General features: G+C 38.3%; 1 pseudogene; it reads right to left on the reverse strand.

The window, feature by feature from the left end:
- Positions 1–7,234: 7,234 nt before the first annotated feature.
- On the reverse strand, positions 7,235–7,603 carry LOC102852430 (annotated as a pseudogene).
- Positions 7,604–17,208: the final 9,605 nt, after the last annotated feature.

Below are 17,208 nucleotides of genomic sequence, written 5' to 3' on the forward strand. Positions count from 1 at the left end.
TCGACGGCACATAACAACAACACAGTTTTGTATGTATGTGTGTGCTGTTGAGTTAGCACTAATCCATATCTGACCTCCGGCTGGTTTTCAGAGGCTGTAAAGTGCACGGGAGGAGATGCCTATCTTTCTATTTTAGAACCCCTACTGGGTTTGAACGGGTAGCCTTTGGGTTGGAAGCACAACTACTTACACACTAGGGTCCTAGAGCATCCCGAAATACTGTACCAATTCATTCCCAGTAGCAAGTAAATTCTCCTATCTCTCTATATTCTTAAAGCATACAAGTGTATATATACACTTTTATATAAGTGCATAAAACACACACACACACACACACACATATAGTATATATACAACTATGTGTATATATATTTTAATAAGTTAAACATTTTGCGTTTATTTCATTCATTTCAGAATAAAACATTAATTATATGTTTATCAAGGGTGGGGGTTTTTTGTTCATGTTTTTCCTTCTGCCTTTATTTTTTAGTTTATTTTGTTTTGTTGCTTCTACAAATTCTTTGACTATTTTCTCCAAAAGTTTTTCTATTTTCCCGAGTTATCACAGGAGCTCTCATGGCCTAGTGGTAAGGAGCTGTGAATTCACCAGCTGCTCTGTGGGAGAAAGATGGGCATTTCTCTCTCATGTGATTTACTGCCTTTGTAAATTCACAGGAGGGTCAGCTGTGAGTCAGCTCCAATTTGACTGCACATAACAATAGCAATTAAGTTGTTAGAATTTATATATTCAAGGTGATAAATGTTTTTCTCTAATTTTAATTTGCTTTAAAATTTTATGTTTATTTTGTTGCTATTTCTTGTAGTCCTGTCTATCAATCTTGCCATTAATTTGCGTGCATGGCATCAGGATTGGTGGAACATTCATCAACAACCTGCGTTACGCAGATGACACAACCCTACTTGCTGAAACTGAGGAGGACCTGAAGCACTTGCTGCAGAAAGTCAAGGACAGCAGCCTTCAATATGGATTGAAGCTCAACATCAAGAAAACAGATTCTCACCACCAGGCCAACTGAGAGCATCAGTATGGATGGTGAAGAGATTGAGATAGTTAACAGTTTTAGTTTGCTTGGCTCAACAGTCAACACTCTTGGTACCACAGCCAGGATATCAAGAGTTGAATTACATTGGGAAAGTCAGTTGTCAGGGACCTCTCTATAGAGTACCGAAGAGCAAGGACATCAGGCTTGAGACTAAGGTGTGCCTAATCCAGGCTATAGTCTTTGCAATTGTGTGCTATGCATCAGAGAGCTGGACAGTGGCTAGGGATGATTGAAAGAGAATTGATGTCTTTGAGCTGTGGTGCTGGAGAAGAGTGTTGAATATACCATGGACTGCTAGGAGAACAAATAGGTTTTTCCTGGAGAGGGTGAAGCCAGTTTGCTCCTTGGAGGCAAGGATTCTGAAGCTTCGTCTGACATACTTTGGGAATGTTGCAAGGAGGGACTGGTCTTTGGAGAGGGACATCATGTTTGGGTGAGTAGAGGGACAGCACAGGAGAGGAAGACCCTTGATGAAATAGATCAATTTAGTGATTGGGGCAGTGGGAGTAGGTGTGTTAGAGATAATGACGTTGGCACAGGATAGAGCAGGGTTTAGGGTTCTTGAACATAGGGTCGCTATGAGTCACAAGCAACTTGATGGCACATAACAACAAGAACAGTAACAACATGCTTATAAAAGGTCTATCATACTTCCTCTTTGCTCTTGAGTTGAATAGAGTCATAGCTGAGCCTCTACTGGGTTTCCAACAGCTGTTGTCCTAGTAGCCCCAAGGCCACACCTCTTTGGCAAATCTACCAGCACCCCAAAGGAACATAGGTGGCAATCTCTTCCAATGCAATCTACAGCCTCAGAAAGTCAGCACAGGGCCAGCTAAGCAACACTTCAGACTCGCTGACTATGCGAGAGATCAATCACATCCTCAGTTGGATAAATGTTCTATTTGCAGTTGTGGCTTTTAAGTTTCAATTGCAATAGTGTACCTGAAGGAAATTAAAGTGCCAATCAGTTTAGGAATTGCTACATAACAATAGAGTCTATTCAGTGAAGATAAGAACAAGAGAAATAAGTGGTGCATCCCAAAACCCAAACCAAAGCTACAGCTACTGAGTTCATTCTAGCTCACGGAAATCTGAAAGAACAAAAAAGCAAGGTCCAATGGTGATTAATTTTATAAAGCATAATGCATGGGAATGATTGTATGAAACACAGTATGAATGAAGAATAGTGAAAACAATTTATTTTAATTTTGTAAACAAACCAATATTAAATTAAAAAAAGAGGGGGGGAAATAAGGGGACATATTTTTACTAAAAAAAGAGAGAGAGAGAGAACTTTCTCTTATGAGTTTCCAAGGCTGTGGATCTTTATTGGAGTAGAATACCTTTTTCTACACTTCCAACATGTCAGCTTAACCTACTATGCCCCCAGGGTTCTTGTCAAATCCTAGGTTGCATAAACAGAGGAGATTTCTAGTAACATTATTAAAGGAAATTGACTGGAGTAAAGGCCATGAGTTATACCTCAACATTGTTGTTGTTGTTATGAGTCATCGAGTCATTTGTGACTCATAGTGACCCTATGTAAAAGAGCCCTAAATGTCATTCTATCCTGTGCCAACCTCGCCGTCTCAAACGCACTCATTCCCACCACTCCACTCACAGAATCGATCCATCCCATCAAGGGTCTTCACCCTCTCCAGGACAAACCTGTTTGTTCTCCTAGCAGTCCATGGTATACTCAACACTCTTCTCCAGCACCACAGCTCAAAGGCATCAATTCTCCTTCTATCCTTCCTAGTCATTATCCAATTCTCAGATGTATAGCACATAATTGCAAAGACTATAGCCTGGAGCAGGTGCACCTTAGTCTCCAGCCTGATGTCGTTGCTCTTCAGTACTCTTGAGAGGTCCCTCACAGCTGACTTTCCCAATGCAATTAATCTCTTGACTTCCTGGCTGCTGCTACCAAGAGTGTTGACTGTGGAGCCAAGTAAACTGAAACTGTTAACTGTCTCAATCTCTTCATCATCCATAATGATGCTGCCAATTGGCCCAGTGGTGAGAAACATTGTTTTCTTGATGTTGAGCTCAACATTAAGAAAACAAAAATCATCGTAACTGAACCAATTGACAGCATCATCAGATATGGAGGAAAGTTTGATATTTTCATTTCACTTGGGTCCAAGTCAAGAAATCAAACGACCTGTTTTACTGGGCAAATCTATTGTCAACAACTTCTCTAACATGCTCGAGAGCATCATAGATAATAGTTTAAAAACTGATTGTCTGGTCAAGGCCATGGAATGTCCAATTGCATCACAGGCATGTCAAAATTGGACAATGAATAAGGAAGAGCAAAGAAGAGACCATGTTTTTGAGCAGTGCTGTTGGTGAAGGGTGTTGAATAAATATCACTGACTGCCAGAAGAACAAACAAATCTGTCTTTGAGGAAATGCAGTGAGGGTACTGCTCCGGTGATATGCCCAAATTATGCAAGACAAAGTTTCACCATTCCTGCCTTTGGGCAGCACCCTGGTTTCACTTCCTTCAAGAAAGATTAGTTTGTTCTTTTGACAGTTCATAACATATTCAATACTTTTTCCCACATCACAATTCAAACATCATCTGATTTCTTGACCACTGCTTGCACAGTTGTTGACTGGCGATCTAAGTAAAATGAAATCTTCCACAACTTTAAACCTTCTTTGTTTATCATATTACTTGTAAGTCCAGTTGTGAGGATTTTTGCTTTCTTGATGTTGAAGCGTAATCCATACTGAAAACCGTAGTATCTTATCTTTTTCAATAAATATTTCAAGTCTCTACTTCCAGCAAACTCTTTTAATGTTATCAGTTATGTTAACATGAGGTCATACAGAAGTGGATACTAATCTCATTTTAACAGTATTTTTATAAAAGAGAAGAGACATAGAGACAGATACAAAGAAAGGAGATAACGATGTGAAGATGCTTTTACAGTTAAGAAATGTCAAGAAATGTGGGACTAAAGAAGATAGAAGAGACAAGAAAGATAAGGGAGCTTTGTACTACTAAGCTTCAAAGCCATCAGAAAATTCACTTCTGTCTTTATAAACCATCAGTGTGATGCTTGGCAACCTCAACATTAAATTTAGAAAAAAAACAAACTAGAAACAGAACTATACTAAAATACTGAGCTTAAATGATTGCAGTAAAGAGAAAGAAGAGAGAGTCCAAGAGTCCCTAACACAGTATAGCATTTGGATCTGCAGAGAGTTGTACAACAGCATCAACAAACAACAAAAACCAGAAGATTATTGTTAAAAAGAAGACCAAGGAAAAGACAGAGATCTGTAAGCCATATTTGGGTGACAGTTTCACCAGCTCTTATGAGGGAGCTCTGGTGGTGTAGTCTGTGAGGAGCTGTGCTGCAAGCCCATAGGTGGGGCCTCTCTGGTAGTTCAAATCCGCCAAAGGCTTTGTGGGGAAAAGAGGAGAAGTCTCATCCTGTGTCATTTACAGCCTCTGACAACCTGCTTAGACGATCAACTATAAGTTGATTCCAACTTGAGACAATGCATTTTAGTGGGTAGACAAGTTCTGATGAAGTGGGAGAAAAATGTGGAACAGGCCCTCAAATTCTCAAACAAAACAACACACACACACACACACACACACAAAACCACCAACAAAATCCAAACCAACTCCAGCTCCACAGACTTACTTACCAGCTTTGGGAATAACTGATATGAGCACACTCCAGACACTATCACCTTCAGATACTCTTCAAACCCAAACTGAAAATAATCCATGAGGTCACCTGGCAGCAAATTTACAAATTGCCTCAAAAACTAATAACTTCTATCCACAAGTACTGTACTCTTAAAAAACAAAGCAAGGGGAGCTCTGGTGGCCTAGTGCAAAGAAGCTATACTGCTATCGCAAAGGTACACGGTTCGAATCCACCAGATGCTCTGCTGGAAAGGAGGGACAATTTCCTCCTGTACCAGGCAGATCTGATTTGACAGGACATGCACAAAAAATAATAAAATAAAATGAAAAAAAAGAAAAACAATGAAAAATTAAAAAAGGAAAACAACAACAAAGCAAAACAAATCCCCCCAAAATCTTTCAACCATCTAAAACCAAATAGTCAACGATTAAAATGAAAATGTAAGAGGAGAGGGAAACTAGATGGCTAGTAGTGGAGCAACCAGAATGGAAGTAATGAGAATGGTCATGTATAGTGAAGCATGTCATGAATATATTTGAACAACTTGTGTAGAAATTGTTGAATGGGAAGCTAAACTACTGTGTAAATTTTTACTGGGAATATAGTAAAATATTACTTTTTTAAAAAGTAGATGCACAAAGTAAGAAATCCCTCTTCAAAAAGTAGAGTGGCAAAGCAGATTTCTCACTGGGAGTTTCCCACATACCAGCGGATCAGGGAGTCAAGAGTGGGCTGGGGGCAATAAGGTAATGAATGTCATTTGTGATACGAAGGTAGTATTGACAGAGAAAACTATCAAGACAGAATGAATTAAGTATAATGTGACTGCTGAACACACAGGATTGGTGTCTGAACTGGATTCACCAACAGACCTACTGCCTTCCAGGTAAGACAGTTTGTGGAAGTTATTTCTTTCTTTGATCTGAAAAAATGGTGTTAATGTTCTCAACATCACAGAATTTTAGAGAGGATTAAGTGAGATAATATATATTAGACACTGAGCAAACTTCCAGTCACACAGGAACAGTTCTGTAAATGGGGGATATTTTCCGCCATCGCCTAATGAGGAAAATCAGTATTAAGAACACCGTCTGTTAAAGACAATTCTACTTCTAAACTCAAATACAATGATGGGAGCTTAATAAAGATCTAACAGTCACATCAACTCATGTCTCAACAATTAATACTATTTGTATTTTTTTAAAGAAAAATTTCATGTAACTTAATTTTTATCAAGTTGGTAGGAAAATTCTAATACACTCATTTTTGCAAGTTCATTTAAAATTTGGTTGCTCACAACATAATATTGGAAGCAGGAGTGGCATCCACTTCCCAAGCAACTTGCCTCTGGAAGCTCTATGAACTTTGATAAATGTCAATAGTTGTAGAGGGGCTTCAGGCCTTTTGTTCATAGGGTTTTGAATGGAAGGCAATCAAAACAACAACAAGGTAATAATAGCTGTCAATAATTATATAGCAAAATTTAGTATAGATTCATTATTCAATATTTGTCAAGCCTTTACCTGGTTATAAGAGATTATGATGACTATTCTCATTTCAGTGAATTCTTTTTACCTTAGAATATCCATGGGATGAGCACTATTATTAGCACATTTTATACAAAAAGGAAATGAAATCACAATGGATCAAGGAAACAGATATCAAACAGAAAGTAAATAATTAAGCTAGAATTTTCATCTAGATCTTTTTACTTTAAGCTTGATGAGGAATTAATTTGGTTTAAACAGTTTAAAATGACAAATAACCTTCCATGCAAATATAACACTAAAAAGAGAAAGTATTTACTATTACTTACACAGTCACAATCTAATGAAGCAACATTTAAAGGTGCAGCTTGGTTCATATGCGTAGTCAAAAGAGTATCCATTAAGAGGTGTTTGGAATTTTTAGTTTATTTAGAGTTCATTTTTGTTTTGTGTTCTCTGGAGTCTTGACTCCTTGGAAGGATTCCACAAAGAGAAATTGTTAGGATAATTTTCAGGTTAAGGGACAGATTTTAAAAAATCATTTATCTTCTAAGATTTTAGATTGGATTTAAAAAAAATATACATGTTGGTCTTTGAAAGGTCAATTTGTCTCCTGAGTGTATGTTGGACATTTTAAAGAATAAAAGATGTATCTAAAGCGTTCGTTGTTGGAGTTCCAGCATCCCAGTGTGGAGGAAATTGAAGCCCTATTTGTAGAACTTAGGCAAATGAACGTCCACCCAATACTTAATCAGACTTAAAAAAATGTGTGTGTGCTATGTGTGAAATGAGGCAGAATGGGGTTCCAGGGTTGAGGGTGCTAGACCCAGAGAGAGGAAGAAGCGACCTGAAATAATCACAAGAAGATTAGTTGTACCCAAAAGAGACCCCCCAAATGTGAAGGCTTTAAGTATTTAGATTCTCATATATAAACTGTGAAAATAATATATGTTATATTAAGTTTGGGTTTGTTTTTATTTTTCGGTTTGTGTTTCTTTATTTAAGAAGTTCAGGCCTTGACTACATATTTCCGCAGGGGGTACAGGCACTCTTTTTGCTGCTGCTTCTTGGTCCTCAGGTTCTCCTCTGCTTGTTGAACCTCAGGGCATGGCACGTGTTTTCTTGAGCCGCAGATCCTGGGTTTGTACTTGTTGCCCTTGAAGTATTTTCTGAGGTTCTCCTTCTGAGTCTGGTTAATAACAGTGAGAACATGGGCATTGGACTTTCGGACAACTCGTATTTTGGAGAGCTTAGAGGCTGCACCACCTGTCACTTTGGCGACGTGCAGCTGGTAAAGCTCCACTTTCAGATCATCCAGCTGTTTCAACAGCTCCTCCTTCTTCTTGCTGCGAAGGTCCCGAGCCTTGATTTTGGCCATGGCTGAGGGATAGAACCCCACTATATTAATTCTTAAGTGAAAATAATCATATGTTATATTCAGTTTTCAGTGCAGTCATTTACTAATTAGTTAAATAAAGTATTTAACTAATTTAATACAACTATTAAATAAATAGGATGCATAATGGAATTTTCTGGAGGGGTGTTTTGAAGAGAAGACTAAGTTAAAGCTTTAAGGATGAAAAGACTCAAAACAACTATGAGATATCATCTCACCCCAGTCAGAACTGCAAAATTTAACAGAACAGCAAGCAACAAATGCTGGCGAGGTTGTGGAGAAACTGAAACCCTTATTCACTGTTGGTGGGAGTGTAAAATGGTGCAACCACTGTGGAAGGTGGTATGGCACTTTCTCAAAAAGTCGCAAATAGAGATACCATTTGACCCAGCAATTCCACTACTGGGAATATACCCCAAAGAGACCATAACTGACATCCAAGCAGATATATGCACACCTGTGTTTATCATGGCTTTGTTCACAATAGCAAGGAGTTGGAAACAACCCAGGTGCCCATCAACAAACGAATGGATAGAGTAGCTGTGATATATTCACACAATGGAATACTATGCCGCATTGAAAAACAAAGAACTCATGAAATATTATGCAAAATGGGTGACCGTGGAGGACATTAATTCGAGTGAAGTATCTCAGTCACAAAAGGACAAATACTGCATGGTGCCACTGTTGTAAAACAGGACTGACCTCGGGGTTGCAGGGAGACTGAGAAAGATGGGTTCAATAATGTATACTGCATTGAAACAGCTGAGGGAGAAAACTGTTTAAAAGGGCTATGTGATTAGGTATTTTTGTCATGACAGGAGTCCAGAATGAAGGCTGCATAGTGGAGTGGACCTGGGGGGAGGGATTGTAAAACAACGAAAGAATTTTTCTTCTACTTTTCCAAAAGGGTAGTATACTAGGGGGAGAGGGTTGGGAGGGGAGAAAAGTGCAACAGTGAATGAATGGAAATCCAAAGTCTCTGTAAATTTTCATTGAAATTAATAATATTGTTGCTGTTGTTAAGTGCCATCGAGTCACAGGCGACTCATAGCGACCCTATGAAGGAGAGTCCTCAACGCTTGGGTGTCTCTCATCCTCTCTCCAGGTTCATAGGGTTTCTGGAGGCAAGCTGTTACGGAAGTGGCTGCCACTCCCCCTTCCAAGCTTGTTTCAATCTTAATTGGGGAGCTCCACCCCACCCTCTGTCTTCCTTCATTGGGTAACCAGACTCACACCAAGTTCAGACACTTTGTCTGAGGTCTGTCTTTGTTGGAGTTATTGAGTACCGTAGAGTCAGAATCTACCCACAGCTGACCCACCAGCAAGTTTTCAGAGGCAGTTAATCACGCAGGAGGAAGTAGTCCATTTTTCTTCCACTAAGCAGCTGGTGGATTTGAACCGTGTACCTTTGGGTTACCAGTGCTACTCCTTACCACTAGGCCACCAGAACTGTCAAATCCATGCCTACTCAATCACTGCACCTCGATCGCCATCCCTACTATGCTTGAGCCTCTGCTGCAGGATCTTCCTCTTTTTCAAAGTTTCTCTGTTAATCGTGATGATGTCTTTCTCTGGTGATTAGTCCTTGCTGGTAACATGCTCAAAACATGTGACAGTAGATCTTGCCAAACTTATCACCAAGAAGCAAACTGCCTGCGCTTTTTCCAAGACCATTTCATTTGTCCTCTTAGAGCTTACAGCAATTCCCCAGTCAAATGGCTGTCACCAATGTCCCTCAGCTGGCACAGAAACTGCAAAGGAAAAAGTATAAAACATCCAGCAGGAATGGGGACTATTCCTGAATATTCTAGAAGCAGAATATCATTTAGGGGAAGGCAAAAGTTGAGAATTAATTTATGCTTAAAAGAAAATGAACTGGTGGAAGAAAACGAGTTTATCACTTCTAGATTTGAGTAATGTTATCTCCTAGCAAATAATTTAGTGTCCAGGAGTTTTTAAAGCAATGCTTGTTAGTGAGAAATAAAAGTTCACTTCAAAATTGCCATCTAAAAGGAACAGTCTAAATTGGATTTTAATTTTCCTGAACTACTCGGTATTTTTCCTCTGTTTAAAAGACAACAAAATTGAAGGTCTGGTCACTCTCACAGTCCCTAAAAGGCCATCTAAGGGAAAACAGGATGTGGTTAAGAACAATAACACCTCTGCAAGCCACAAGCAAAGCCAACAGATGAAGAAAACCCTGGTGTTTTTCAGAGAGTCGGAAGAAAAGCAGGCACTCAAAGGAGAACAATTACTATGAAAATACCATTGTTTATTTTGCCCACAAACCAAACAGCTCTACCCTTCCATTCTTGATAGTTCACTTACACTGGAGGATAATGCCTGGAAATGATCTTTTGTGCATCAGCCGCCCCCTTGCCACTGCCCTGACTCCTCACTCGTGGTCTTTAATGTGTATCATGGAGATTGTGATCTTTCAAATGAAACTACCAAATATAAGAACTACAGACTATATATACACACATAGAGGCCCTATACACAAAAACTACAGATTTGTACTACTTTTTTCTATAAGCACTTCACTTCAATAAACCAAGGCGAATATACATCAAGCAAAAGGATTCTGACCAGCTCTTCAAGCTAATTCGTATTTGGTCTAAAATATTCTACAGCAAGATTTGAGTTCTCTGCTAAATTTCTAGAAAATGGATACTAAAAGGCACTGAGCAGAAGATAGTTTGCAGTTTCCACAGTTGCTGTCACAATGCAAGCACCGATGAAAATGAACAAGGGAAAAGATCAATTGCAATCAATAAAGCAATAACAATGCATTAAGATATTACTCTCTGTAGCACTCAGCTTTTTTCCTCCTGCTACATTTGCTTTAAAGGTCCTTAATCTAGGTACAAGGAGTTTTAGAATTTGAGGCAGATTGTAAAGGAAGACATAATCATTTAAACCTAACTAATTTAGAAGAACATTAGCTCAAGAGCAAAATATTAAGCACGATCTATTAAATTTACTCCTTCTGCTATTCATCAATTTAACTGATCGTTACAAATAAGTACAATATAAAGGCAATGGCCAAGGCACTTAAACTAAATGAAAGAGAAAAGTGAAACTCTGCAATTTTTAAGGAGTTGACTTTTAAAGGTGTTTTTTTTTAATTTTTCCTCCATCTCACATCTTTTGTGTCACTTATAAAAAATAATTAGAAATGGTAACAGTCAATATAAAAATCCAGAAATTACCAGATGAATAGGCTATTCACGGGAAAAGTTGGCTTGCTTCTTGAAAGTGTCACACAATTGCTTAACAGATATTGTTAAATTTGGGAGGCGGCCGACGGCAAGGTTATTTCTTCCTTACATCTTGGAGATAGTTAAGTTGGTGGTCTCACTGGCTCCTATGACCTAGCCTACAACTTTCTTTCAGTTGGGCACTTTTTGGTGGTGGTTTTACTGATTTTAAGTGGCATGGTCTGTAGGGAGTTGTGCTGAACACCATCCGTTCTTAGGGAGAAAGATGAGTTCTCTCCTTCTGAGGAATTCACAGCCTCAAAAAGAGAATCAGCTAAGAGCTGATTCCGACTTGATGGCTATAAATTGAGTTTCAGTACCAAAGTACCGCAAACCCATAAACTCCTTGAGGACAGAAAGTCAGTCTTATTTATCTTGCTTTTATTTCTGAATGCTCACAACATGGCCTGTTTCCTTAGAACCGTACAATAGTTAACTAATATATTTGTTTTTGCTCAAAATGCTACTTTTTGTCCCAATTTAAGTTGGCATTTATTTATGTTTCCAACTTAACTTGTCTTCACTTAAACAGTAACAAGCAGATTACTGAGGTAGATGGCTTCTTTCAATAAATGAGTAGGTTATCCAGCTTTATTTGGGAGGCTACTTTGCCGTTTACCTGATTTTATTTTGCTTTCCATTTTGGCAATAGCTGTGTTTTCTGAAAATGATGTTGCTCATGTAGGTTTAAATTTATGTGTTTTGCATTTTATTTATCTTTTGAGTGCTGGAGCACTTTGAAATCTTCCAATTTTGTACAGACACTGTCACCCTAAGGGACAAACTGGAGCTTTCTAGGCAGGGACACGAGTCTGAATTTCTGTGTTGCCATACTGCTTGTATTAAAAACAAAAAAACACAATCTATTATGAAAGAAGTAAACTCATAGAACTGGAATGCTTCTCTTTATTTCTCAGAGTATATGTATGATAGGCAGTGTTCCTCGGCAGTGAGCGATTTTATTACTTCATTGTTCATCAGTACTGAAAAATATTTCATCCAAATTCCTAGTCTCCTCTTTCTTCCCCCCCCCTTTTTAAAAAAAAATTTTGTCTACATGTATTGTTGAATCAGATCTGACTGGTGCAGGAGGAGATTGCCCCTCCGTCTCCAGCGGAGCGTCTGGTGGATTTGAACATCGCGCCTTCAGAATCCTCGTCTTCTCTTTCTAAAAAAAGAAATGATTACAGTATTCCCCACACAACTCAAAAGAGATTATTAAATCGTACATATGAGATTCTTTCTTTTAACTTCAATGACATCCTCTAAAATTCTCTGCCAACTGATACTCTAGTCATGCTTTTAGAGATTGATAATCTAAAGAATGTAAGAACCTCATTCAAATTGAAATTATTACTGCTAATTTTATAGAAAATGGATCAAGGCTGCATTACATAAAAAACAACAATCATAGGAATGCTAATGAAGAAATGCAGGGCTAACGTCTACTTTCTCTATAAAGCTTTAATTTAAGGGGTGATTAGCCAAAGACCTATGGGTAGGAAGGCAGAATGATCCATCCACCCAGAGATATATTAACACTGATTTTCCAATCAGAGGATCTATATTCTTAATCAAAATGGTATTTGTCATTGTTGTCAGATGCCTCTCGCGGTTATGACTCCGAACAACCCTACGGATAAAGAGTAAAACACGGCATGGTCTTGTGCCCGCCTCACAATTACTGCTTTGCGTAAGCCCATTGTTGGGACATTGTGTCAGTGAATCTAGTTGCTTATGTCTAGTTGAAAGTTTTCCTCTTTCTCACTGACCCTCTTGCTTCCAAGCATGTTGTCCTTATTCATGAGCTAGTTCCTTCTGACAACATGCCAGAGGACATGAGATAATGTCTCACTATTCGTGTTTCTAAGAAGCATTCTGGTTGTACTTCTTCCAGGATATTTTCTTTTCCATTCTTCTGGTAATTAATGGTACACTATAACTTGGAAAGAGACATCATGCTTGGTAAAGTGTAAGGGCCACTGAAAGAGAAGATTTACAACAAAATTGATTCCCACTGTCACTGAAGCAATGAGCTTGAGTATGTCAGAGATGAGGAGGATGGTACAAGACAGGACAGGGTTCAGATCTCTTGTTCATAGGATCACTTCGAATTGTATTTGACTCAATAACCCATAATCAATAACAACTATAATCCTTACCAGTGCTGTAATTTAAAGACATCAGCTCTCCTGTCTTCCTTGTTCATTGTCCAGCTCCGTCAGAAACAACAAAATCTCTACAAGCAATTATTTCTTTTCCAATACCTAATGCAATGCCCACTGGGAGCAAGGAATCATTATACCTGGGTTTCAATAACTAGAGTTTAGTGTAGAGTAAGTGCGTGAGACTTATAGACAATAAATGTATTGATCTGGCTCAAGTTTGAAAGTTAGAGAAGGCCTTTGGAAGATAATTCTGTCATGTTCTATGATGGTGGTTGTTGTTGAGTACTGTTGAGTTGCAATCAGCCCACAGCTGACTCTCTAGTGGGTTTTCAGAAGCAGTATGTCGCATAGAGATTGCCCACCTTTTTCCAAGGGAGCAGCTGGTGGATTAGAACCACGTGTCTTTGTGTTGGCAGCGCAATTCCTTACTGCTAAGCCATCAGAGCCCCCTGCGATATACAATCATAATGATTAGTTGGCCCTGAAAGGGCCTAGTATGGGATATGCTGAGGTAAAAAGGAAAGGGCTACAGCACACAGAGAAAACTACAGCAACAGTCCAGCCATGATGTTTGGCCAGCTGCTGCCTCTTTGGGACTGCACATTCTACTATCTGAGCTGAGATGTTGTTGTTGTTGTTGATGTTGTTGTTACGTGCCCTGTGAACAACAGATCTGAATCCTGTCCTATCCTGTGCCAGCTTCACAATCCCTGACATAGTAGAGCCTATTGCTGCAGTCAATCTGTCAATCCATCTGGTTAAGGGTCTTCTTCTCTCTCACTGACCCTCCACCTTTCCAAGCATCATGTCTCTCTCCAAGGAATAGCTTCTGCTTGGAGAGGTGCTTGGAAACATGCCCAAAGTATGTAAGGTGAAGCTTTATAATCTTTGCTTGGAGAGAGCACTCTGGCTGCACCTTCTCCAAGATATATCTGGGTTTTTTTTCGTTGTTTTTTTGTTTTTGTTTTTTTTTTTTTGGCAGTCTATGAGGTATTCACTATTCACCTCCAACACCACCGCTCAAAAACATCAATTCTTCTTTTGTCATATTTATTCATTGTCCAAATCTCAGATATATAGCAAATCATTGAAAGACCACAGCCTGAATCTGGTCCTCCTTAGTCCTCAAACTGACATCATTGCTCCTCAGTAATTTGGAGAGGTCCATGACTACAAAGCTGATATACTTATGACTTAAAGTGACTATGATACAGCCTATCTCTAAGAGTAATAAGCTGAGTTATCAACTCGCCAAATTAGTCAGGTATAGCCTGAAAAGGATCACTTTCTCTTTAAATTAAGTTAGAGGAATGGTGAGAGATAAAAATATAGTCTTAATGTTGATCATAATTAATAGAGTTGTTCAATATACTCATTACTCTTATTTAAACATCTGTTATGATTTCACTAGTGTTTCATCTTCTACTAATATTCTCTGGAATTATTGAGAGAAATTATGGAATAGTTAGGAAACTATGGAAAATTATGAAATATATTTGGAATACTATGGAACATAGAATTATGGGAAATTGTGGAATACATTCTGTTTAAATTATGTTAAATTTGTAAATGAAATGTTATGATGATGCTGTGAGTATGGCAATGTGAAACTGATCTATGGACTAACTTACATACAGAAGAAAAATGGTAGAGTAGTGTATGAAGCATTTGTATGGACTAAGAAGCTGGTGGTTCAAACCCACTGAGGTAGAAACATGAAGCAGTCTTATTTCTTAAAGATTTGTTAGTGTTGCTGTGTGCCATCAAATTTGGAATAGATTCATAGCTGACCCTTAAGGGCTTATAAATCTCATGGTAGGAGATTACTCACCTTTCTCCTGTGGAACAGCTGGTGGATTCAATCTATGTGTCTTTGTGTTTACAGACAACACAACTCTTTACCGCTAGGCCTTTTACAAACTTGTAAACTATGAGGGGAACTTCTACTCTCTCCTAAAAAATAGCTGTGAGTCAGAATCCACTTGTGGATTTGGTTTTTCTGTTGGTTGTGCAGAATATACTGTGTTAGGCAATTTAATATAATACCATTCTGATGTAATACCAGCAGAAGTCAATAAATAGATAACATTACCTCTCTTTTCTAGATTGAGATACTTAGACATTTTTGTGATTTACTTAAAATCTTGCAACCAGTAAGAGATAGATCGAAGAACTACATATAGCCGGGTCTGTCTGATTTCAATGTCTGAGCCCATTTCTCTGTAAATATTATTTGAAATAAAAATAATAATACTATTAGCAGTGATGAGCCCAATAAATAAATAAATAAATACATAAACAACATTTATTATGTGCTTATCATTGTATGCATTCAATTACAACTCTCCCAGTACTGTGCAATTTGGGGGTTACTCCCAATTTTGTGGATGATGAGACTACTGATTAGATTTAGAGAGGTTGTATATTTTATCCAATGTCACAGACAAACCAAGGATCCAGGATTCAAGTGCAGTGTGGTCTAATTCTTATATCTGCGTTCTTAGCAGAATTATTTAAACCCTTGTAATTAATTTAACTTTATCATAGTTCAATAAATACTTATCCTGAAGCAAAACATGTGAGTATAATGTAGAGTCATGTAATACAGGATGAAAATGTGATTACATAGAAGTTTCTATTTGATAGTTCTACTCACATCTAAGTAACACAGACATAATTGAGCTTTTTCTATTTTTCCCAAACCAATCTTGATTTCTCCGTCTTTATTGATACCACATACATTCTTCTATTTGTCCAGACTAATAAAATTTTAAATTCTTGTTGACTCTTTCTTTCTCATCACTCAAATCCAAACTGTAAAGGAATCAGTATGAAAACATAACAAGAATTCAGCCCCTCACATACATTGCTACCTCTATTTGCTGAGTTAGCATCATTTCCTTCTTGGTTTATTCCTAAGTCTTCTATCATCTCCCCTTACTCGCATTTTGGCCCCACATATCTATTTTCAGCACCCAGAGTGATGCCTTGTATCAATCAGGGTGCATTCTAGAAACAGAAATCATACTAGTTATGCAAACAGAGATAAATCAACAGAAAAAATGTTAACTGAATACACAGGTGTTGAATGGGTAATTTAAAAGGCAACAAGAGATGTAATAGATATAGAAAGTGTTTGGTAAAGCTACTAGGGTTGGGGAGCAGAGGAAAGCAGTTAGGAATATGAAAACACAGTAGTAGATCAGGCCTTTAAGAAGAGGTACTGGTTGAACTTTACTGATGAACACGTCCTGATGAGTAAGTTCTGGTTTTACTGAAGGGGTGCTATGAGATTGGTTCGATACGTATTAGAAACAATGAAAACTGTAACTTAGGGAAGACCTTCCAACTCATGGGTATAAGAACCATTGCTATGAAAAAGAAGTAGACACAAAACCCACAGGAAACAAATAAAAAAGACAAACCCATTGTCCTCTGGCTGATTCGGACTCATGGCAGTGTTCCATCCGTTTTCTTAGGCTGTAAGTGTTTATTCGAGTTGTTGTTGTTTTTAGGTGTTATCGAGTAACATACGACTATGAACTCTAGGTCTGAACCCTGTCCCTTTCTGTGTTATCCCGATAATCTCTGACATAGTTTGGTCCATTGCTGCACTGCAGTCACTGTATCAATCCATTGGTTGAAGAGCTTCTTCTCCTTTATTATACCTCCACTTGTCCAAGCATTATGTCCTTCTCCAAGGACTAGCCTCACCTAGCAAAATGCCTATATTGTGGGAGATGAAGCTTTATCATCTTTACCTCGAAGGAGCTTTCTGGCTGAACTTCCTCCAAGTTAAATGTAACTATTGGTGTTTTTGTCAGTCCATGGAATACTCGGCACTCCTCTCCAATAACACAGTTAGTTCAAGAGCATCAACTCATTGTCCAGCTCTTAGGTGCAGAGCAGGTGACTAAAAAGACCATGGCCTAAATCCTATGCACCTTAGTACTAAATAGACAACACTGCTCTTCAATAATTTGGAGAGGCCCCTGAGTACAGACTTTCCCAGTGCAATACATCTGCTTATCTCCTTCCTTACTGCTGGTATCAACAGTGTTGGTTGCAGATCCAACTAAGATGAAATTGTTGACAATTTCAATATTTTCTTCACTTATTGTGGTATTGCTTATTGGTCCAGTGGTGAATATTTTTG

This window comes from Elephantulus edwardii, unplaced genomic scaffold (genome assembly GCF_000299155.1).
Source record: "Elephantulus edwardii isolate Elephantulus edwardi_28Jun2011 unplaced genomic scaffold, EleEdw1.0 scaffold00014, whole genome shotgun sequence".
In the NCBI taxonomy this organism is placed as follows: domain Eukaryota; kingdom Metazoa; phylum Chordata; class Mammalia; order Macroscelidea; family Macroscelididae; genus Elephantulus; species Elephantulus edwardii.